Source organism: Balaenoptera ricei, chromosome 1 (assembly GCF_028023285.1).
Source record: "Balaenoptera ricei isolate mBalRic1 chromosome 1, mBalRic1.hap2, whole genome shotgun sequence".
NCBI classification, from domain to species: Eukaryota; Metazoa; Chordata; class Mammalia; order Artiodactyla; family Balaenopteridae; genus Balaenoptera; species Balaenoptera ricei.
The window spans coordinates 50,366,044-50,389,105 of record NC_082639.1 but is presented as its reverse complement, the minus strand read 5'-3'; the positions used below and the strand labels follow the sequence as shown (position 1 = coordinate 50,389,105).

General features: G+C 43.7%; 1 long non-coding RNA gene across 1 annotated transcript in view; it reads left to right on the top strand.

The window, feature by feature from the left end:
• The window catches only part of LOC132366173 (uncharacterized), a 118,300-nt gene that overhangs the window by 75,319 nt on the left and 19,919 nt on the right, over positions 1-23,062 (top strand). Inside the window, exons 3-4 of the long non-coding RNA XR_009503404.1 lie at positions 6,229-6,332; positions 9,012-9,066. This is a non-coding gene — a long non-coding RNA (uncharacterized LOC132366173). The remainder of the gene's footprint in view (positions 1-6,228; positions 6,333-9,011; positions 9,067-23,062) is intronic.

Below are 23,062 nucleotides of genomic sequence, written 5' to 3'. Positions count from 1 at the left end.
ACCAAATGTAAGACAGATAGCTAGTGGGAAGCAGCCGCATAGCACAGGGAGATCAGCTCCGTGCTCTGTGACCACCTAGAGGGGTGAGATAGGGAGGGTGGGAGGGAGATGCAAGAGGGAGGGGATATGGGGATATATGTATGTGTATAGCTGATTCACTTTGTTATACAGCAGAAAGCAACACAACATTGTAAAGCAATTATACTCCAATAAAGATGTTAAAAAAAAGTTAATAATAGCTAATGTTTATATTATACAAGTGCTTATCACATGCCAGGCACGATGAAAATTCCTTTATATGGATCTCATTTATTCCTTGCAAAACCCTATGTGGTAGATACTTTAATTATGTTTATTTTATATCTGAGAACACTGAAGCTTCTTGGACAGGCTAAGTAACTTGCCCAAAATCTCATAGCTGATAAGTGAGGAGACCATGGTTTCATTCAGGTCATCTGATTTTAGTCTACACACACAACTACTCTTCTATACCCAAATGAAATTCGAATTTATGCAAGTATTTCCATGCATTCATTCATCCATTCATCAAGCTTGTACTGAGTGTCTCTGCTCAGTCACTTGCTTGGGATAAAGAGATAACTAAGATGGACTTCTATGCAGAGCATAGAAATATGAAGAATTTCAACATTATTTCTAGTACACCTCAGTAGTCCCTAATCCTCAGCTTCAATCACAAGATATTTTTTAATGGTGAAATCCTTTTGACACCCTCCATCTCTTTAATAATGAAGTTAATAAGCGTAGTAGGAATACTACTACTTAAATATCCCTACGTGTAGCTGAATAATAGAACTCAAAGGTATCAGGTCCTAATCCCTAGTATCTGTAAATGTTACTTCATGTAGCAAAGACATTGTAGATGTGATTAAATTAAAATTTTTGAGATGAGATTATTTTGGATTATCCAGGGGGGCCCTAAATGCAATCACAAGTGTTCTTATAAGAGGAATATAGAGGGGGATTTGACTACACATGGAAGAGGGGAAGGCAATATGACCACAGGGGTAGAGACTGAGGTGATGCAACCATGGGCCAAGGAATTGTGGCAGCCATCAGAAGCTGGAAGAGGCAAGGAATAGATTTTCCCCTGGAACTTCTAGAGAGACACCCTAATTTTGGATTAGTGAAACTGATATCAGATCTCTGGACCTTTTAAGCAACAAGAAACTACACCAACTTAGCATACTTTGCTGCTTTGATGACCTCTGGGATCACTAGACCAGGACAAGTATGAAACACACAAAGTAGAAAATTGAGTTTCAAACAAACAAATTAACTTGCCCAGGGTCACATGGCTAGCAGACAATGGAGCTGAGATTAAAACCTACTTCTGATAAACTTCAGAGTTTTGCAAATCACTTTAAAGTTTATAACCACCTTTATTTAACTATCTTTTTAAAGTTTTCATGGGAACCCAGAGCAGATTTTATTCCTTTTTAAAAATATATATAGATAAGGCAGCTGAGGTTCAGCAAGGTGAAAGGACAGGCCATAAGTCACAATAGAGGAGCTGAGACTGGATTCCAGTTGGGTCTTTGGATTCCCCACCCCTGTACCCACACCCTCTGGCCCGTGATGGGTTCAGATGATGAATGAGGAGGTCCTGTCATGAGCTTCCTGCAAGCCAGGTTGCAGGCACCCCCAGCTTATCAGTCTGACCTTTGGTTTTTCACGACAAACCCCTCTGTGGAGGAAGCTGCCAACAGGAGGCCAAGGCTCTGTATTGTCCTTATTTAGAATTGCTTTCACTTAAAGTGACTGTGCTCTTGCAAAACATGTTTATTCTGGTTTCCTCTCACTCCTGGCTGCTTGACTAGTGAGAGCCCAGAGCACAGCAGCTCCAGCTATCAGACCTGGGCCAGGCAGGGCAGGGCCAGAAAGAAAATATAAGACTCCAGAAAGAGGGCACAGGAGGGCCTAATTTCCCTTCCCAAGTTGTGTGCCAGACAGGATGGACACCGTCTCTTTGGGGTATTGCTGTGGGCCCTGGGGAGAATGGGCCATTCAAAATATACCCCTGCTGAGACTGACCTCAACTTAGAGAGTGCAGAGAACTGAGGGATAGAGCTTTACTTACTTGAAATCCAAACAGTTTTACAGTAACAATAACACTAATAATAATAATGATAGTTCTAATAATATAGCAACTTCCTTTTCTTCAGTACTTACTATCAACCAAGCAAGCTACTAAATCTCTTATGTAGTTTACTTTGTTTAATCCTCAGGATAACCATATTAGATAGGTACTTTTAATAACCTTGCTTAGTAGACAAGGAAACTGAGACTTAGAGTGGTCAAGGTCATATGGCTGGTAAGCCACAGGAACTGAGATTTGAAGCCAGGCCTGTCTGTGTCTAGAGTGTATTCTCTTATGCAACACTCCTCTTTAGGGACCCCCTTTGTAGAAGAGTGAGGTTCACAGAGCAGAGTGACTTGCCCAAGGTCATGCGGTAAATTCCAGCAGAGCTCATTTTCCAGGATTCCAGAACAATGTTCTTTTCAACAGGTTTACCCTTATGTAAACTGTAATTTTAAAAAGAAGAAAAAGCAGTTCAAGACTTCCCACTTGCTGTCATTTGAAAGGCTTGTTCTCCCCTCCCCTTATCCCTTCGAATCCCATTTTCAAGATGTTATTGTCTTTGGGACAGTACATTTCTTCCATGGGCATATCTGGGTATAAGTTGGCAGTGAGAGGAGAAAGAAAGCTCTGGAGTTGAAGGAGAGGGGACCTGCCAAGTTCACTGTAACAGCTTTATGTGGAGAACATTTTATGAAACATGTTTCCTGGAGTCATCTTACAGAAGAGTCTCCTCACTCTTCTGGGGAGTATGCCCATTTTACAGTTGAGTAAAGTGAAGTTCAGAGGCAGTATGTCATTTGTCCCCAGCCAACAGCTGGTAAAGGGGTAGAGCTGGTCCTCCAACCTGAGTCTTCTGACTGCCTGGTGACAGGGAACAGAAACACTGTACACAAGCTGGGTTTCTGCCAGGCCAGAGAGCCCCCTCCCCAGACATCATTCCACTTTGTTATCGTTTGGAGATGAGAGTATGTTGCCAATTCTGATCTTGCTCTGGAGAGGGAAGGAGAGGGGAAAGGGAAGCTTCTCAAGTGAGTTTTCTTCATAGTAGGGGAAAGGGTGATAGTTGGGGAGGAAAGCAACCCAGAAAACAATAAAATAATTCTTCTCCTCTCAAGTCACTCTCTCATGGGATCTAGAACACATATTTTCAAATAACCTTTTTAAAACGTGTGCCATGCACAGAGGGGTGTAGCCTTCATCCCGGGGACTGGCCCTGTGTTGGGCTGACACAAATGTCAATATCTGCATGGAGAGTGGAGTCAACAATTAAAGAGGGTGGGTGAGTGGATGGGGGCTGGGGGAGGAGGGGTTGGACAGGGCTATAATCCTTTCCTGTCCAGTGGATCAGGAAGTGAAGATTTCTTTAGGGGCCAGCCCGAGTCTGCCCACTGGGTATCTGGTTCCCTTTCCCTTCCCCCATGGTTTCTGTCTTACTCTTGTTCTAATTTTCTTCTGCTTATGATGCCCTTCCAGGAATGTCACAGTTTTTGACAAGGTTCATCTTTGGCCTTTCAAAAGGCGATATGACACCAGTTGAATGAGGATGAAAAAGCTATATTCACAATCTTCTGATTCCCTCTAAGTTTTCTTTTTATCTTCTTTATTCCCTCTAATTTATCTGCCTTGTGGCAAACAGTGTGATCAGCCTCCTCTCGCTAGAGTATGAAGGGAAGCCATGGGCATTTTGCTGAAAGTAAGCTTTGATTTTATCATCTATGTGATAGACATGATAATCTTGGCCTTTCCTATCTCATGTGCTATTGAAGATCAAAGAAACATGGAAAATATAAAAACTCTAGGACTTCCCTGGTGGCGCAGTGGTTAAGAATCCGCCTGCCAATGCAGGGGACATGGGTTTGAGCCCTGGTCCGGGAAGATCCCGCATGCCACAGAGCAGCTAATCCCGTGTGCCACAACTACTGAGCCTGCGCTCTAGAGCCCGTGAGCCACACTACTGAACCCGCATGCCACAACTACTGAAGCCCATGCACCTAGAGCCCGGGCTCCGCAACAAGAGAAGCCACCGCAGTGAAAAGCCTGCGCACCGCAACGAAGAGTAGCCCCCGCTCGCTGGAACTAGAGAAAGCCCACACGCGGCAACGAAGACCCAATGCAACCAAAAATAAATTAATAAATAAATTTTAAAAAATAAAATAAACTCTCTAAAGTGCTAGAAAAAGTGCTAAAATATGGGCAGACTATGATCTGCAGATTTCCCTCCCCTAATGGAAAAAAGTCCTAAGTAGTCATTAATTTCGTAAATTGTTGGTACCCAGGATCTCCTCTCTGCTTCTTCAAGTAGACTACAAAGGATAGATGTGTGGGCAGTGAGGGTGGGGGTAATGGGTAGGAAGGTGCTTCCGAGGTTGACCTGATTTTCAGGTCCCACAGCTGCCATTTGCTAGCTGTTTGTGCTAAGCAAAGCACTAACTCTTTTCAAGGTCCAGTTTCCCAATCTGTAAAGTGGGACTACAATGCCCACCTCACAGGGTTTTTGTGAAACTTAATAAGAAAGAAACATGGCTGCCAAATACTGAGCACTTGGTTTGTATCAGCTACTTGAATTAATGACCTCAGCACTCACAGTGTCTTGGAAACCTATGCTTCATTAGACTATCTTTAGATTAAGGGGATCTGAAGCTCAGAGATGTTCAGCAATTCACCGAGAATCATAAAGGGAGTAGAAGAGCTAGAATTCTAACACAGATCTGTTTATTCCAAAATCTGGTAACGTCTCACTACCTCACTTTGCCTTTGAGGGTCTATGTGGAAATACTTTATAAACAGTAATACGGTGTGGAGAGCCACTTGCTTCATGAGCAAACACTTACTAAGAATCTATTTTGTTGAGAACCTGGGACACAGCGTAAGGACAGAGGCCATGGATTGAGTATTGCCTTTCTTTGGGCTTCAGTTTTCCTGTCTGTAGAATAAGAGAAGAATCTCTTAGGTCATCTTTAAAGTGCCATTTTGCCTAGCTCTGACTTTCTAAAAGTATATATCAAAAGGATTTTGAAAAAGTAATGAGTCAAATTGAAGATGGGGAGGAGAGAACAGATGTTCATCCATGACTAAGATACGCCATGTACCGTGCGCCTGATAGTCTCCAAAGGCGGCTGCCCCCAATTCCTTCTCTCTCTGTACATGCATTCTGCTCCTCACATCAAGAGGTGAAGTCCACTTCTATCTTCTCCTTGAATCTAGTCTGGCTTCAGTGACTTACTTGGCCAACAGAAGACAGCAGAAATGATGATCTGGGACTGCCAGGAAAAGGTCACGAGATGCTTTGGTAGTGCTAGTTCTAGGGATGCTCCCTCTCGGAACCCAGCCCTGTTGCTGTGCTGTTGTTTGTGTTCCTGTTCCATGTCACATGGAAAGCACATGTTTAGGTGTTTTAATCAACAGGCCTTAGCTGAGCTCCCAGGTGACAGCAACTGGCAGCCTTGTGAGTGCGCCATCTTGGACGTCCAGTCCAGTTGAACCTTCAGATGACTCTAGCCCCAGCCAACATCTGACTACAACTCATGAGAGGCTCTAAGCAAAAACTACCTGGCCAAGCTCAGGCAACTCAGAGAACTGTAAGATATCATCACAAGTTTTTGTTTTAAGCTATTAAATTCGGGGTGGTTTGATAGGCAGCAGTAGATAATTGAAACACATTATTTAATTGCCACAATAAGACTTGCAATTTTAGCCCTGTTTTATGGGAAGGACATCTGAAGTTCAGAGAGATTAAGTTAATTGTCTAAGGTCATGTAGAATGTGGCAAAGCTTTGGTCAGAAAGGAAATCCATTTGATTTCAAATCCTGCATTTTAAACTTCATTACCAAAGGATCTCTTTTTCCTTTAGTCATTTATTAGCAAAACCATTAAGTTGAAGTAGACAACTGAACCTAGATACTGCTTATATATAATAAGATTTGGGGGAAATTATAAAATAATAACTCTAATTTTCCTTTATTGGGTATTAATTATCTACCATATTTTAATGACATTTGGTTATGGCTTATAAAACTAGAATTATTCTTCCCACATTTCAATGCTAGTTTGGCCAAATTACTGGCCAAAACCTTTGTGAAATACCTACACATCAACCAAAGTTCAGGCTCCCTTTCTCTCTCCCCAGTTTGCTCAGCCCTGTCTGCAACTTTGCAAATATGTCTGCCACCTGCCACCTCGACTGCCCTGGAAACCTGGCCATTTATTCAAAGCTCATTCAGAAAATGATAAGTGAGTATTGATTTTGGGAAGGCACCATGCTTGGTACTGGGGACCACCAAGTACCGCCGTGCTTGGAATCTGGGATTCAGATTACAGACAGATACACAGACAGACAAATAATCACACAGCCCTAACCCAGAGTCAGGATGGGGTGGAGCAGCGCTAGAGTTATTTATGGGTCCTTCACTCCCCTTTGCTCACATTCAGCCTTCACTGAGCTACTTGTAAGTCCCTGAACATGTTGTCCTGTTTCTTAGCCCTGGCTTTACTCATGCTGGTTTTTTCTGCCCTTCACCTCACAAGCCTCCACGCAGTTTTATTACCTCGATTGGCAAACTTAGCAAATGGCTGCGCAATTGTCTGCTACTCTATCTCTCCGTTTAACTGAGTTCCTTCAAAGCAGGGATTGTCTTTTGTCTTTTTCCATTTGTGTTTTCCCTGCCTTTTTAAAAACAGATCAAATTTATAACATCTAATGACCATCAATAAAAACAATAAAACTAAGTTAATGAATACAAACATTTTTCAATCAGGTGTCACCCTCAGCACTCAATTTACTTCTGCACTTTGTTTTGGTTGCTTGGTTTGAAAAATCCAAATTGTCCTGATGAGCGGTTGTCAGAGTTTTTAAAGAGCGAGCTTCCTAATCTCGGGGGAGTGGAGTTCACAGAGGGGACAGCAAATTCTCATTCAGAATGTTGCACAAAGACAGCTCAACCTGGCAGCATGTGACATCATTGGGTAACAAACATGCAATCAAAGAAATAAACAAGGTAAGTATAGATTGTGTTCCATGCCAAAGAGGATGAAAAGAGGGTGATGTTTCAGAGAGTAACTGGAGCACAGAAAGGAAAGGGGGACTTTAGGTAGGAGCTGGGGAAAGCATCTTTGAAGAGGGGAAGTTTGAGGAGATAACTGAAGAGTGAGACTAATCCAGGTATCCAAACAGCAAAAGGAAGAACATTCTGGGCAGGTAAGAGTAAGTGCAAAGGCCCTAGAACGGGAAGAAGCCTGGGATTGACTCTGCACCTTCCTTTTAGGAAACCACATCAGAGATTTCAGATACACCTAGATATTCCCAGTGGTCCCTTATAGATGCCTGACCTCTTTTCTCAAACACAGTGTCACGAGCAAACTTGGGAGGCACTGGACCCATTTGATAGCTGAGAAGTAGAGCAGGAATGTGACAGCTGGTTATTGACAGGCCATAATGATGTCCCAGCAACACTCTGGCTTCAAGTCCAAGAGTCCTAACCACAGTATCATGCCACTCCACAGCCAGAAGGTAGAGTCGTTCCTAAAACCCAACCTTCTTCCACCAGAAACCAGGGACTTGGTGCCAGGGCAGGATTTATGACCTAGTAACTGAGGACAGAAATAATTGGTCACATTAGTGACTGGCAGTCCCGGGCTGGGCTCCGCTCTGGAGGGGCAGCGTGGATTGAAATAGCTGAGGAAAGTTTACTTTTCTCAGCCCAGGTGCTCTACTGTGGCCAATGCAGCCCTAATGAGCTCTGCATATTCAGGACACAAATAATTGATGGTCCAATTTAAAGTGCGCAGAGGCCACATTTCTTTCCAGGCTCTGAAGGGAAAACACCAGCTGAGGAAGAATGAAGAATCGCCTGTTCTAAGTTATTTTCCTTCTGTGGTCATTTGATCCCCACGAAGACTGCCTACCCAGTCAAGGGCCTGGAGGAAGGAGGCAATTACCCAGAGAAGTCAAGCAAAAAGGAAAGGACAAAGGAAAATCGTGCACCAGGGAAGAGGTCCTGGGCTCCATGCTGGAATGGATACAGCCTTTAACATACCCTGCTTCGCACAGAAGCTTGAGTTAAGGCCTTGGACTTTGGGGTCAGACAGATCTAGATATGAAAATGAATTCAGCTACCTTTTATATGGGGGATCTAGGCAAGATTTAACTGCTCTGTGACTCAGTTTACTCATTTGCTAAATGGGGATTAAGAGCACAGACTTTGGGGCAATCAGACTTGGATTTCCAATCCAGCTCTGCCACTGACTGTGTCATAAAGGGCCAAACTCCCATGTTATACAAACTCCCATGTTAGTTTCTTTATTTCTACAAAGGAAGTGAGTTAGTAGTTACTTTGGAGTTCTGTTGGGAGGACTGCTTGAGACAAGACATAAAATGAATGTGCTCAGTGCTGGGGAGGATCATTGTTAAATTACTACTTACCACTCGTTAAGCTCTAGGACAGTGGTTCTCAAAGAGTGGTCCCTGGACCAGCAGCATCAGCCTCACCTGGGGACTTGTTAGAAATGCAAATTCTGAGGTCCTACCCCAGACCCACTAAATCAGAAACTTCGGGGGTGAGCCCAGCCTGCTGTGTTTTATCAAGTCTTCCAGAAGATTCTGGTGCATGCTCATGTCTAAGAATCTCTGCTCTCCATGGTAATCCGAATGCACCTGAGACATTTCAGTTCTGTAGCTATCTCTGACTCCTAAATGCTGTAATCCTTCCAAATGAGCTCTCTGCTCATTCCTTTCTGCCCCCAAACAGGGAAGAAATACTTTATTACTCAGGATAAAGTAATTATTCTCTCATATGAGATAACGTATTTTACATGCTTACTATATTCCAGGTATGCTGATAACAGTTTCACACAGATTATTGTAATTTATCTCTTTAATCACCCTCTATGTTAGCTATTATCTTTGTTTTGCAGATAAAGGAACTGAAGGTCTGTGAGGTGAAGAAAACTGCCCAAAGATTTACAATTGGTGAGTGGTGAGGCCAGGATTCAAACCTCAGTAGTCTATGTCTAGAGCAGTCATACTGTCCCTTTATACCAGAATGAAGAACATTTGTGCACAGAGGCTGATAGACCTGTGGGATCATGAGCAATCATCTTAACTTCTCAGGTTCCTCATTATGTAGAGGGGTCAATAGGGGATTCCTTACTGAGGCTTGATGGATTCAAGGAGCTTAAATATGGTTCATCATACCCCGTACCCCTCTCCAATCCCCCTGCAAATTGTAAAATGTCTTTGGGGAGAACATATTTTTTTCTTTTTTTTATTGAAGTATAATTGATTTACAATGTTGCGTTAGTTTCTGGTGTACAGCAAAGTGATTCATATATATATATATATATATATATATATATATATATATATATATATATATAAATTCCTTTTTGTATTCTTTTCCATTATGGTTTAGTACAGGATATTGAATATAGTCCCCTGTGCTATACAGTAGGACCTTGTTGTTTATCCATTCTGTATATAATAGTGTACATCTGCTAGTCCCAAACTCCCAGTCCAACCCTCCCCGGTCCCCCTCCCCTTTGGCAACCAAAAGCCTGTTCTCTTTGTCTGTGAGTCTGTTATTGTTGCATAAATAGGTTCATTTGTGTCATATTTTAGATTCCACATATAAGTGATATCATATGGTATTTGTCTTTCTCTTTCTGACTTAACTTCGCTTAGTATGATAATCTCTAGGTCCATCCATGTAGCTGCAGATGGCATTATTTCATTCTTTTTTATGGCTGAGTAGTATGCCATTGTGTATATGTGTATATATATATATATATACATACACACACACACCACATCTTCTTTATCCATTCATCTGTCAATGGACATTTAGGTCCTTTCCACGTCTTGGCTACTGTGAATAGTGCTGCTAGAGTTTTGTCTGGATATATGCCCAGGAGTGGGATTGCTGGATCATATGGCAACTCTATTTTTAGTTTTTTGAGGAATCTCCGTACTGGGGGAGAACATATTTCTGATTCATTGAGATATTCTTTCTACTGCTCTCCACTCATCTCTAACCTCTGCCTTCCCACCTGAAATATAGGTATTCAATACCTATAAATATAACTGCCTACCTTTTATGTGCCACACATTGAATTTGAGAACAATTTAACAAATAAGTGCCCTTCCTCATTCGCTGCCGATCATCTGATAGGCACTCCATCTGGGTGCACATTTTCTTTGACACACCATGGATCCTATGTGTGTGTGTGTGTGTTTGTATGCACTTAACAGAATAATCCACAGTACCCCATAATATGAAGAGACCTATAGGAGGAGAGAGGGAACAGGAAAGAAAAACCTGAGCTAATCTCTCTATAGGCAACTAACTGCCGTTTTGTGGTTATTTGGGGCACTTGATTACTGTGCAAAGAACCTGGCCTCTGGGGAAATAAGCCTCACACATACTGATCTCCATCTTGAACCCCTTTGACAGGAGCAGAATGTTTCAGGTGCAGATTCTAGAAGACTTAAAAGCAGGTCTGTTTTTAAACACACTGCATATTGAACTTTCTCCTCTGTGGCAGGCAGGCCAAGTAGTGGCTTTTGAAGCTTTTAAAGGCTCACTGGCCCTTCAGAAATGGCTGTTGTGGACCTATGGTTTTAGAAGCTTTTTAAAAGCCTTGTGGGCTTATTTTTAGAGCAAACCTTAAGCTTGTAAAACTTCTTAAAGGAACCACGGAGGGTCCCATTGCTAGAGCCTCCAGGGAGCTGCTCCCAAGGTTTCCAGCATAACCTTTCCTTGTGCTTGATGTGAGTACCAGGCTGCCAGATGAGCCTGGAGTTAGCTGCCCCTTGAGAGGGTGTGTCCTAGGAGCCAGGAGACCTGAGACCTGGGCCATAGGTGAGTCATCCAGGGAGGCAGAGTTTTCTCCCAGTGAGTGGAAACCCTAGAATCACAGACTCACAGGATCTCAAAGACTCCTCTGAAGGAAAAGAACCTTAAAAGTCATCCAGTCAGCTCTGATCTGATGCTTGAACCTCCCCTCAAACACGCGTATAAAGAGGTGGTTCCACCTCTGTTTGCACACCTTCTGCTACGAGAAGATCATTGTCTGGGCACTTATCATTCAACACATTTGTAAATGAGTACACCTTACGTTCCTGACACTGTGAAAAGTGCCGGGGATACAACAGTGAATAAAAAATTAATCTCAATACAGACTGAACATTAGTGGAAAAGAGAGATGTGGATGAAATGATCACATCCCTACATAACTGCAAATGAAAAGTATCATTAAAAAAAAACTCAGAGATCCATAAAAGCTTCTGACCAGACCTGATGTGGTCTGAGGGATCAGGGAAAGTTTGATGAAGAAGCAACCTTTGAACCAGGACCTGAAGGATGAGTGAATGTTAGCAAGGCAAGAGGAGGTTGGGGGAGGGCACAGAGGACTGAGGGAACATCTCTGAGAGGCTTTCAGGCAGGTGGGAGTGCAGTATTTAAGAAGAAATGAAAACCCTCCAGGTGTGTAACATAAAGGGGAAAGACCTGGTTTGGGGCTGGGGGCACGCAGTGTGTAGGGCATGCATGGCCTTGCTGTCTTGTTGAGGATTTTTATCTTTAACCTGAGAGAAGTTGGAAGCCTCTACTTCATTTTAAACAAAGGCTAGGCAACTCACACCAGAGCTGCAAATTCTTTCTCATTTGCTAAGTGTAGTGGTCTAAAATATGTCCATCATTCTCCTCTCTTCAAAAGGTGAAGCCTAATTTCCCTCCCTTGAACGTAGGGCAGTCTTATTCTAATTAATGAAACGTGGCGGAAGTGATTCGATGTGACTTCTGAGGCTAGGATAGCTTCCGTGGCATGCTCTGTCTCTCAAATTGCTTGCTTTAGGGGAAGTCAGTCACCGTGCTGTAAGGACACTCAAGCAACCTATGGAGAGGTCTACATGGAGAGGATCTACAACCAGCACCAAATTGCCAGCCATGGCAATTGGAAACATATCCTCCAGCCCCAGTCAAACCTGTAGATAAGCTGTAGCCCCAGCTGACATCTTGACTGTCACCTCATGACAGAGCCTGAACCACCTAGATAAGCTGGTCCTTAATTCCTGGCCCGCAGAAACTGTGAGATAATAAGTTTCAAGTTATTGACTTTTGGTCATTTGTTAAGCAGTAATAGCTATCTAATTCTGTAAGGCATTTCAAGGTATGAGGAGGAAAGCAGGGACTTCGGGGTTAGAGAGACTTGTATTTGAAGTACAACCCTCTAACTCTCCAAATTCCAGGTTGTTGGAGTGAAGACGTGTTATATTACCTCCTGGAGCTCCCATGTTCTATCTGTAACATGACATGAGGTCCCATGATATAGGACCATACAGTCATGCTCAGTTTCCTTGCCCTCTCCCGTTTCATATCCGATTGAGATATGCCACCCTCAAAGCTGAGAAGATTAAAAACAAAAGATTGTATTGTCAATAGGCACTGCAGAGTGTGGGTTATCATGATTCCCCTGGAATGAGAGGGCTTGAGAATTGTCTGAAGTTGCCTTAGGCCAGGTTTCATTAAAGCACTACAGATTTTCAAGTCTATTCCCCAGTTGGGTCAATGAGTTTAATGAGTCCATCTCCTGCCGTGGTAAAAGAATTGCCTTTTATTTATTTGAAATTTACCTCCTCATCATTGCATGTCTTATTTTCTTTGTTTGCAATGCAATAAGGAAATAGATTACTAACATCAGATGTGGGCATATGACTTGCTTTAGCTGATGGAACAAAAGTGGGAGTGATTTAGGCCAAGACCAAGCAGAAATATTAAGAGCCATTGCAAATTTCAGCCATGTCTTTTTTCCCCTCTGCCATAAGAATGGCATGTCCCTTCGGCTTGGATCATGGAATGAAGAAGGCATGCAGAGCAGAGCACAGCCACCCTGCAGTGTCCTCCGACAGTAACCTAAGAGAGAAATGAACCTTTGAGAAATTACTCATCTGAGACCCTCTCCCTTGAGTAGGCCTTTAAGGAGTGAGGGTAGGAAGGAGAGAGGGGCAGTCATTGGGTGATTCCCAGATTTTTTTTTTTTTTTTTTACAACCAGGGAGATGGCTTTTAGACCTTTCAATAAGAGTAGGAACCTTGGAGGAGATGGTTGCTGGGGAATGGTGGCTTGTTTGGCTTTGAACATGCCAAGTTGAGGTGCGTAGGGGAGAAGTCCAGTAGACAATAGGATAAACTAGTTTGAATTAGGAAGGAGATCTGGACAGGAGTTATAGATTGGTGTTCATCTACCCATGGAGCTACTTGAAGCCTTGAAAGTCAGTGAAATCCCAGAGAGATCAGAAGCATAAGAGAAGGAAGGAAATGAATGCTAAGGCACACCGTGAGAGGAAGTGGTGGAGGAAGAGGAGCAGGGCTAGGGGAGGGGTGGAGCCTAGGAAGGACAGGAGAAGGAAATGAGAGATATATAGGCTACAAAGGAAAGTGAACTAAACCACTGGCACCAGAATTCCTCTTGGGAAAAGAATTGTCTTTTTTTTTCTTTCAAAGTCATCAATTTACATGAGCTTCAAAAGTCCTGTGAGGTGTATTTAGAGGAGAGCACATATATTCATCCTCAATATCCAGTGAGGAAACTAAGATTCAGAAGGATACATTCTTTGCCCAGAGGTCTTTTGTTTGTTTGTTTGTTTGTTTTAATTTTTAATTGTGGAAAAAAATAACAAAATTTACCATCTTAACCATTTCTAAGTGTACAGTTCAGTAACGTTAAATATATTCACATTGCTGTGCAGTCCATCTCCAGAAAGTTTTCATCTTGTGAGACTGAAACTTGGTACTCATTAATCAACTCCTCCCAATTTCCCCCTTCCCTCCAGCTTCTGGCAACCACCATTCTACTTTCTGTTTCTATGAATTTGACTACTCTAGATATTTCATGTAAGTGGAATCATACAGTATTTGTCTTCTTGTGACTGGCTTATTTTATTAGCATAATGTTCCCAAGTCTCGTCCCTGTTGTAGCATGTGTTGGAATTGCCTTCCCTTTTAAGGTTGAATAATATTGCATTGTGTGCATATACCAGATGTTGTTTATCCACTCATCTGTCGATGGCCACTTGGGTCGCTTCCACCTCTTGGCATTGTGAATAGTGCTGCTATAAAGATGGGTTTTGAGACATGTAGGAGAGATGGGGAATCTTAGGAGCATAGTATGAAGATGACAGAAGGGATGTCATTACTGCTCTGTATGAGAGAATGAGGGAAGCTTAGCTCCTGAAAGGGATGGGCAGAGAAGAGAAGACTGGGACCAGGGAGGAGGGATAGAAAGAGATGATCCGGGGAGATGAGGTGAAGTAGGGAACACCTGGGGTGAGGGGCCAGTGAAGAATTCCCAGTGTTGTGTAGTCAAAGATCAGAGATGTCTAGCGTTCAGTATAAAGTGGTTACAGTTGTTGTTTTACCCCATCCCCACTACTCAACACATTTGGGGAAAATCTCCTACACATTCACACAAATGCTCTGTGTGAGTTGCTTTTTAGTGGAAACTGAGAAAGGGACTCAGTTTCCAATCTGGTTTGATATAGGTCAGACAGAGAGAGTGAACAAAGGAGGGCAAAAGAAGCTATAAACTGTCTTATGCAGGGAAATAACAATTATTCCAGAGTTACCAAAGGTGACTCTCAGAGAGTGAGCTCCCTGGGAATTCACAGACAATTTGGGGAGGAATTTGGACTTCCATAGAATGTGCACTAAGTATTTGGACTTCCATGGAACATAGCTAGGAGCTTGGAGGCAATCTTATGTCGGACAGTGCTTCTTAAACGTTAATGTGTCTCCAAACCACCGGAGGGTCTTGATGAAATGTAGGTTTTGATTTGGTCAATCTGGAGTGGGGTCTGGGATTCTGCATTTCAGACAAGCTCAAGTTCATGGGTGATGGTGATGCTGCTGGTCTGTGAACCACACCTTGAGTCATAGGGCTTTGGATCTCAAAGGGATGGAAAATTCCTTTTGGCATTGTAGTGCCTCTTTCTCTCTCTCTCCTTCTTTCTGTCTCTCTTTGTCTCTCTCTCTCCTATCATCATCTTCTTCTTCTTCTTCATCCGCATCATCATCTTCTTCTTCACCATCAACATCAGCATCATCATCATCATCTTCATCCTCCTCATCCTCCTCTCCCAGAGCTCCTGAGAAAACAGGGCTCTCCTGTCCTCTGGTGACAGGGAAAGCTGTCAAGGAGCCAGTGCTGCCTTGTTAGCCCTTCACCTCAGTCCCTGCTCTGTCCCCACTCAGGCGGTGTGGAGGTCACACCAGGGCACACTCAGAGGTCCCTTCTGCCTGCTTTGGCCCAGGCTATTAGAACAACAATTTGCAGGGGAGAAACCAAAGACTCTTTCTCTGTCATTGGCCTCAGAACTCCCTCTCTCAGAAAGAGGGAAAGAGGTGGAGAAAAAGTTTTAAATGGTATTTTTCTTGAGAAAGGTCGCTCTGGGGAGCCAAGCATGAAATGAGTGTGTGATTGGGAGAGGGCTGTGTGGTAAACTCCCTTGTTTTCCACAGATGTTGCAGGAGTCCGAGCCAGAGTTCAGGCAAAATGTTTTCCCGCAGATCCACCCCTGCCCCAGAGGCTGTGAGGAAGTTGGCAAACGACATTCAGATCTAGTTGGGCTCAGGCAACCTCACAGAAACAGGAGAACTCACAGAATCTGAGGGGAAATGGTGGCTGGAGAACATCTAACAAGAAAAGAGGAGAGGAAGAGGAGGGAAACCCCACTGAATGGTGCATCTCCCGTGGGCAGAGCCCTGTGCTAGAAGCTTCCAGTACCTACCTTAGGTGTGTAAGGAACCCCCATGCTTTCTCATCAGGTGCTTCTTTTGCTGGGAAGGCTTCCTGCCTCAGAGGCAACCCAACTCACTCAGGAGCATGCACTGTGGAAATAATCTCGGGTAGCCTCGGCCTGCAGTGGCTTGAAGCAGGATTCCGGTTCCCTGGCCAGAGATTGAAGTCAGGCTGTGGCAGTGAGAGCGCTGAATCCTAGCCACGAGACCACCGGGGACCAGTGGCCGGTGACAAGGCACCTGGCCCGTCAGCTTTGTAGAAATGAGTTTCCACAAAGAGGTGAAAAGTAGTGAAACAAAGTGTCTATTAGGAAAAAGAGTACATGTGAATAGGCACACATGGGCGGACTCAGAGAGAGATTTGTGCCTTCAAGGTAGTTTGAATCACTTATATGGGGCATTTCTTCTGGCTAATCATCTTGCTTTGCCTGGCTCTGAGTCCATATTTGGCTTATCTCAGTGTCCTGCCATGTGCGTGCACACATCTCTTAGCCAAGACGGATTCTAGCGAAGAGGGCTATGGGTAGGTTGACATCACCTACTATGGGGTGGTGCCCCCTCCCTTTTGACCTCTGAGGAGCCTTTCTACACACGTGTAGTCGGGAAGGTCTCCTTGACCTTGAGAATGAGGAATATGTGGTCTCTTTATCTTTTATCTGGGCAGGGCTCCGTTTCTCCTCCCTCTTGCTGTTGTCTTCATCTTGAAGTACCTGTCCACAGGGGACAAACTCCAGCTGTTCAGCCTGGGGCCCATCTATCTCCTGCCTCAGAAAGACTGCCCCTTACCTGGAGCTAAAATCTGCTTTTCTCATCCATGCTGAGGACTTCTTTTGTGCTGATGCTGCCCTCCAAAGCCACAGTGAGCAAAGACACCCCCAAATCTCTGCCATGCATCCTGCAGTCAACAGAGCACGTCCCAGTCACATCCATCAGCCCGTCTGATCCTCAGAGCTTCCTGGAAGAAAGCAGGGGGGCAGTTCTTCCTCCAGGGTTTCAGATAAGAAAGAGGAAAACTTGAGATGCTTTTTGTGCTCATGGGAGAGGTTGAGAGCACAGGCGCTAGAGTCTGGCCACCTGGGTCCGTCACAGCCCAGCTGCTATTGGCTGTGTGTCTTTAAGATGGGCTCCTTGACCGCTCTAAGCCTGAGTTTCCTCTTCTGTAAAATGGGCATAACGATATTACATACTGGAGGTCGTTGTGGTGAAGACTAAAAAGCAGAAGTCAAGTACTTAACCTTGGGTTTATAGGAACTGCCCTTCAGTTCTTGAGGAGGGAGAGGAGAAAAAGATGGAGGTTAAGTGACTCTCCCAAGCCCAGAAAATGGTGGCACCAGATCTAGAACTCAGTATTTCTGAGGCTAAATTCAATACTTTTCCACTATATTCAATATCTTGCATTCCCAGGCCCACCAAAGACTGAAACCCTCCCCTGACCCTCACCTTGGCAGCCTGGCCCTGCACTGAGCTGTTCACGATAGGTGGTCACTCGCTGAATAGGGGTTGGGATGCCCTCCTTCCCCCGACCCCAAAAACCTGAAAGGGCTGTGTCAGCCCTTCCGACCTTGAAGTTAGACACTGCCCTTTCCCCTTCAGCCTCTTTTCAAATACAAACACCCTCGCAGGGTGGAGGGAATGGAGGGAACCTCCCTCTGCCGAAAGCCTGTCCTGGTCCAGTCACTCCACAGATGCTGACCCGCTGCTCGTTCACAACCATTGTGCAAGTGGTGTTATTTCCCGTGTCACACGTGAAGAGAGAAAAGCCCAGAGAGGTTAAGCAACTTGCCTGAGGTCACACACTAGCACTGATGGCACAAGGAACCAGGAGGCCCAGTGACAGTGTCTGTGCTCATAACCTTTAGGGTATAGACCCCAACCTGGTGCTCCTTCTATCTCCTAAGAGGAGGGGAAGACGAATAGTTCTAGAAAGCTCCCCCGCACAGGATGCTTTCTAGCTTGTGTCGCCCTCCCTTGCTCACTCTCTCTAGTCTGTTCCATATCAACCCAGACAGAAAACTTAATCCCTTCCTCAGTTTCCACCAAAAGAAGAATACTTTATCTCATCTGATCCTCCAGCAGCACTTGGAGGGGGTCATTAGTGCCCTTAGTTTGACAGCAGATGAACCGCAGAGAGGTGAAGTAACTTGCCCAGAGGACATAGATCTGTTAAATAGGGGATCAGCTAGTGCTTCCTATACAACCCCACCTCCAAGCTGGCAGGCAGCGTCGAACACCCTAGGGGGCCTTCATCAGATTCTTTCAGGATGTCACAACAGGCACTTGGGGTTGGGCAGGCCCTAAGTCTAGCCCCTCCAGAAACAAGCCTCATTCGCCAGGGCGGGGAGGACATCGGGGAGCCTTAGGAGGTGATGAGGGGGCTGTCCAGCAAAGCAGGCGGAGCAGGTTTCCAGAGAGTTTGGGGTGGGAATGAGCGAAAGGTCCAGGCAGGCTCTCAGGTCAGGAGTTTCAGCTGTTTTCCAGAGAGTGAGTCTGGGCCACCGAGGATCTGTGGAATCCAGCCATGGGATTGGGGGGAATCCACAGCATAGGGTCGGGGAGTCAGCAGGAGTGTCCCATTAGGGTCAAACGCTGAGGGTTTACGGATGGAATTAGGCCCCGGGGAGGTAACTGGAGAGGTGGAATATTACACCCACCAGTCAGGAGGGAAGATTTCTGAGGCCACACTGCCTGGGTTCTCACCCTAGTGCTTCCATTTGTTACCTGTGGGACCTTGGCAAGTTACTCACATCCTTTGTATCTCATGTTCCGCATCTAGGATACTAATAGGATCTAAGTCATAAATAGAATTCTTGTGAAGATGAAATAGATGAGAAGAAGCTGCCGGACATCTGTGAACTGGCCCAGCACTAAAAACAAGGTTGTTAGGTGCTGGCCTCACCCTTGTAGCCAGGCTGCAGTGTTCTCTTGCTGAACATAAATCATCTCACAAATGAGACCAAAAAAGGGCTATTTTATATTTTTTCTAAACATTTACAGAAACGGGGTCACCATGCAAACCACAAAAATACCAGACGTCCCCCTTTCCCAGCTAATATGCGTGAGTGACTGCTGCCTCTTTATTAATTACTTCTTTAGCCTCTCTCTGTTCTTCCCTCTTTCTAGATAAGATCCACTAAGGTATCAAATCAGAATTATCCTTGCTTCTTTTTTTTTAATTTTATTGAAGTATAATTGATTTACAACATTGTGTTAATTTCTTCTGTACAACAAAATGACTCAGTTATACATATACATATGTGTGTGTGTGTATATATATATATATATATACACACACATATATATATATACACACACATTCTTTTACATATTCTTTTCCATTATGGTTTATCACAGGATATTGAATATAGTTCCCTGTGCTATACAGTAGGACCTTGTTGTTTATCCATCCTATGTATAATATTTTGCCTTATCCTTGCTTCTTGATAGCACCCAATACCGAGCAAACCCCTACTTCCTTGAACTCTCTCCAAGATCACCTGACTTCAGTTCCTTTAAGTACACATCCTATAAGTCCTTTCTGTCACCCTCTGCTGAAACACCCAATGGTTCCCTGTGATGTGCACGCTCCCTCATTACAATGAGTCCATCAACCCAACGTTCAACTACAGATTGTTCCTCGTGGTCTTTGTCTGGAGGGCATGGACACAGTTAATAAATGAAGCAAGTAGAACAGTTCCTGGCACACAGTAAACACCATGCTGGTGATGCCATCATAATTACTGGGTAGGTTACCAAGGCAGCCTCAGGGACAGGAAAAAAGCATCAGGACAGAGGCCAAGTGGAACAGTGGATTTAGGTCCAGGAGACTTCAATTTAATCCCTACCTGCCATTCCAAATAGTAACTCACATTTTATTGTACACTTCAAAAGAGCCAGACACTGAGCCAGAGCTCAGGCAGAGCTGAGAGTTTGATGTGAAGAATCTCACTTATTCACTGGGGTGCCATGGGCAAGTTGCTTAAGCTCTCTGAGCCTCAGGTTTTCCATCTATAAAAAATGGGAAAAATAAAAATACAGGTTTGTTGCGAGGCTCCAATGAGAATGAGTGTGCCGTAGTCTAGGTTATGATCATAAAGCTTCCAATTATTCCAGCTTGTACCCAAGGCTGGCAAAGGACAGAGAGCAAGGCTGATTTAGAGTCAGATTCCTGAAATTCCTGCATTTTTTTTACCTTCTTGCAGAGGAGGCCTGGACTGCCATTCTGAATTGTGTGGCTCTGTGGGAATGGTGAAAAGCCATCTGTCAGGAACCCCTTCCTTGGCCTCAAGTTTCCGTGTAGCTCCTTTTCCAGGGAGACCAGGAATGATGAAAAGCTTTTGGCTCCATGTCACTTATTAATGTGACCAAGGCACTTATTTGAGACCCGGTTTTCCAACAAAGTGGAATAAAGTTAATTTCTACCCCACATGTTTGTGGTGGGGATCAAATAAAAAGGTGCATATGGGACTGTGTTGTCAGCCACGGGGGAAAGAGGACATTATCCATTCCTCTGAGGCTGCTTCCCACAGAGTGGTCTCCAACTTGGGGACCCAAGTGTCTGCTCTCCGAGGGCTGAGCTATTGGCCATTGGCCAAGGTGCTTGTTCATGCGTCTCTGTGCGTTAACACCCTCCTATAAAGCTACACTTGTTAGGGAGGCTGAACGGAGCCCTCACATTGGGCTGATGTGAACAGGTTTCTTCCTCTCTTACTTACCAGTCCAAAGGAAAGCAGTGGGGTTAGTGGGGTGACTCTACTCCACCAGCCACACAGGTTTCTTCCAGCTGATTTCTGCACCATCTTTAGAGTGTCATCCTTCTCTCTGGTTGAGGCTGGGTTGCTGTCTCGTCAGCTTTCCAGCATGCAGGGAGGATAAAAAGCAAGTCCTGCATAAAGGACATTATCCTTAAGGAGGTAACCTGGAGGTTCCATGCATCATTTACCCTCTTTCATGTCCCACTTCAAGGAAGGATGACAAATGTAGTCTCTAGTGACCATGTGCCCAGCTTCAATTTGGGAGTTTTATTATTCTAAATTCAAGATCAGGAATAGCAGAAGCAAGAAAAACATCAGGGAAATGAATACAGTCAGTCTTCAGTACCTGCAGGTTCCACATCTGTGGATTCAACCAACCAAGGATGGAAAATATTTGGAAAAAATTCCAGGGAGCTCCAAACAGCAAAACTTAAATTTGCTGTGTAGGCAACTACTCACATAGCATTTATATTTTATTAGGTATTATAGGTAATCTAGAGATGATTTAAAGTATTCAAGAGAATGTGCATGGTTATATGCAAATACTATACCATTTTATATGAGGAACTTGAGCATCCATGGGTTTTAGTGCTGGGGTTGGCGGTCCTGGAACCAATCCCCTGCAGATACCAAAGGACGGTTGTACAGATCAATTCACCCATGAGGTCACTGAACCTGAGTCAGTGTCTGTACTGAGTAAATATCTGGATGAACAGCAGAGGGAGGGTCTAGTCAGTTGCTTGAATTATTCAATGCTAAAAATTAAATGTTTGGAATCATCCCTGTGAATCTTCACATTTTTCAATTTCCGTCTAGATCTTGGCACTGGGCAGACAGAGCCTTGACCACATAACTCAGTACATGAACAATCACATACACCCCCCCCACACACATAGGGGTGTGTGTTTGTGTGTGTGTACAAACCTACATACACATGCAATATAGATTTACACTTGCATAGATCCTAATCTTGTACTGGAGGAAGAGAAGTCACACCTAGTTACCTCCCTCTTTTCAGTAGGCACGTGGCATTGGTGAAAAAAGCAGTCTCAGGAGCCAGAGATCTAGGTTCAAATGCAACCCATGTCATTGATACACAGTGTAATTCTGGGCAAGTTTCTCAATTTCTCTTGACTTCTGTTTCCATATTTATAAAATGAGTATAATATCATCTGTCCTGAAATATTGTTTTATAATTAATTACAATGTCATACTTATTTGCTTTTTGACATAATACTTTAGGTATAGTTGGTACAAAATGAATATTTTTAATTATTTTATTATGGTTAGGCAACTGAGGCCCAGTGCAAGTTAATGGCAGACCAGGAATTTCCCATCTCCCTCCTTAATATAAAGCAAGATCTTTTTAAACTTGTACTGCTCTCAGATACACTTATTTGTTTTTCAAAATTAAGTCCTTTTTTAAAAGTACATTGTTTATTGAAGTAAACATACATACAGAAAAGTACATAAATCATAAGTGTATAGCTCACTGATTTTTCCAAATAAGGAATCTGCCCCACGTTATTAGCACTGACGTCAAGAACCAGAACATCACGAGCACCCCGGCAGCCCCCTTATTACCCTCTCTGAAAGTAACTACTACCTTAGATTACAGATTAATTTTGCCTTTTTATACTTTATACAAATCGAATCACAGATAGATGTTATTATGTCTGGCTTTTTTTTACTCTACACGATGTTTGAGACATGTATCCATACTGTGTGTAATTGTGGCTTGCTTGATCACTCTTGTTGCTGCACGGTGTTCCAGTGAATATACTACATTTCACTGATCCATTCTACTGCTGACAGGCATCTGGGTGGTTCCTGAGTTTGGGCTATTATCAATAACGCTGCTTTAAAAATTCTTGCATGTGTCTTTAGTGAATGCATTTCTGTTGAGTATATATCTGTGAATGGAATTTCTGAATGTTAGGATTTGTACATATTCACCTTTTGTAGATACCCTCATGAAGTTTTACAAAGTAACTGAAGTGTTCCCTGCTTTTAATTTGTAGGAACTCAAGATAGTTCCATCTGCTCCCAATCTCTCTCTCACTGGACTTGTACCTCCTGGAATGCAGGAATTGTACTCTTAGTCTTTGGGTATAAGGAATCAATTGCTCTTGGGTAACCCAATGTCTTAGTTATCTATTGCTACACAAAAAAATCCCCTCCAAATGTAGTGACCTAAATAAAAAATACATATTTATTATCCCTCATGGTTTTCGTGGGTCAGGAATTGGGGAGTGACTTGGCTGGTGGTTCAAACCTTAAGACTCTAATGAGATTGAATCAGATGTTGGTCTAGGCTAAAGTCATCTGAAGTGTTGACTGGGTCTAGAAGATCCACTTTCAACGTGGGTCTCTCATATAACTGAGAAGTTGGTGCTGACTGTTGGCAGGAAGCCTCAGTTTTT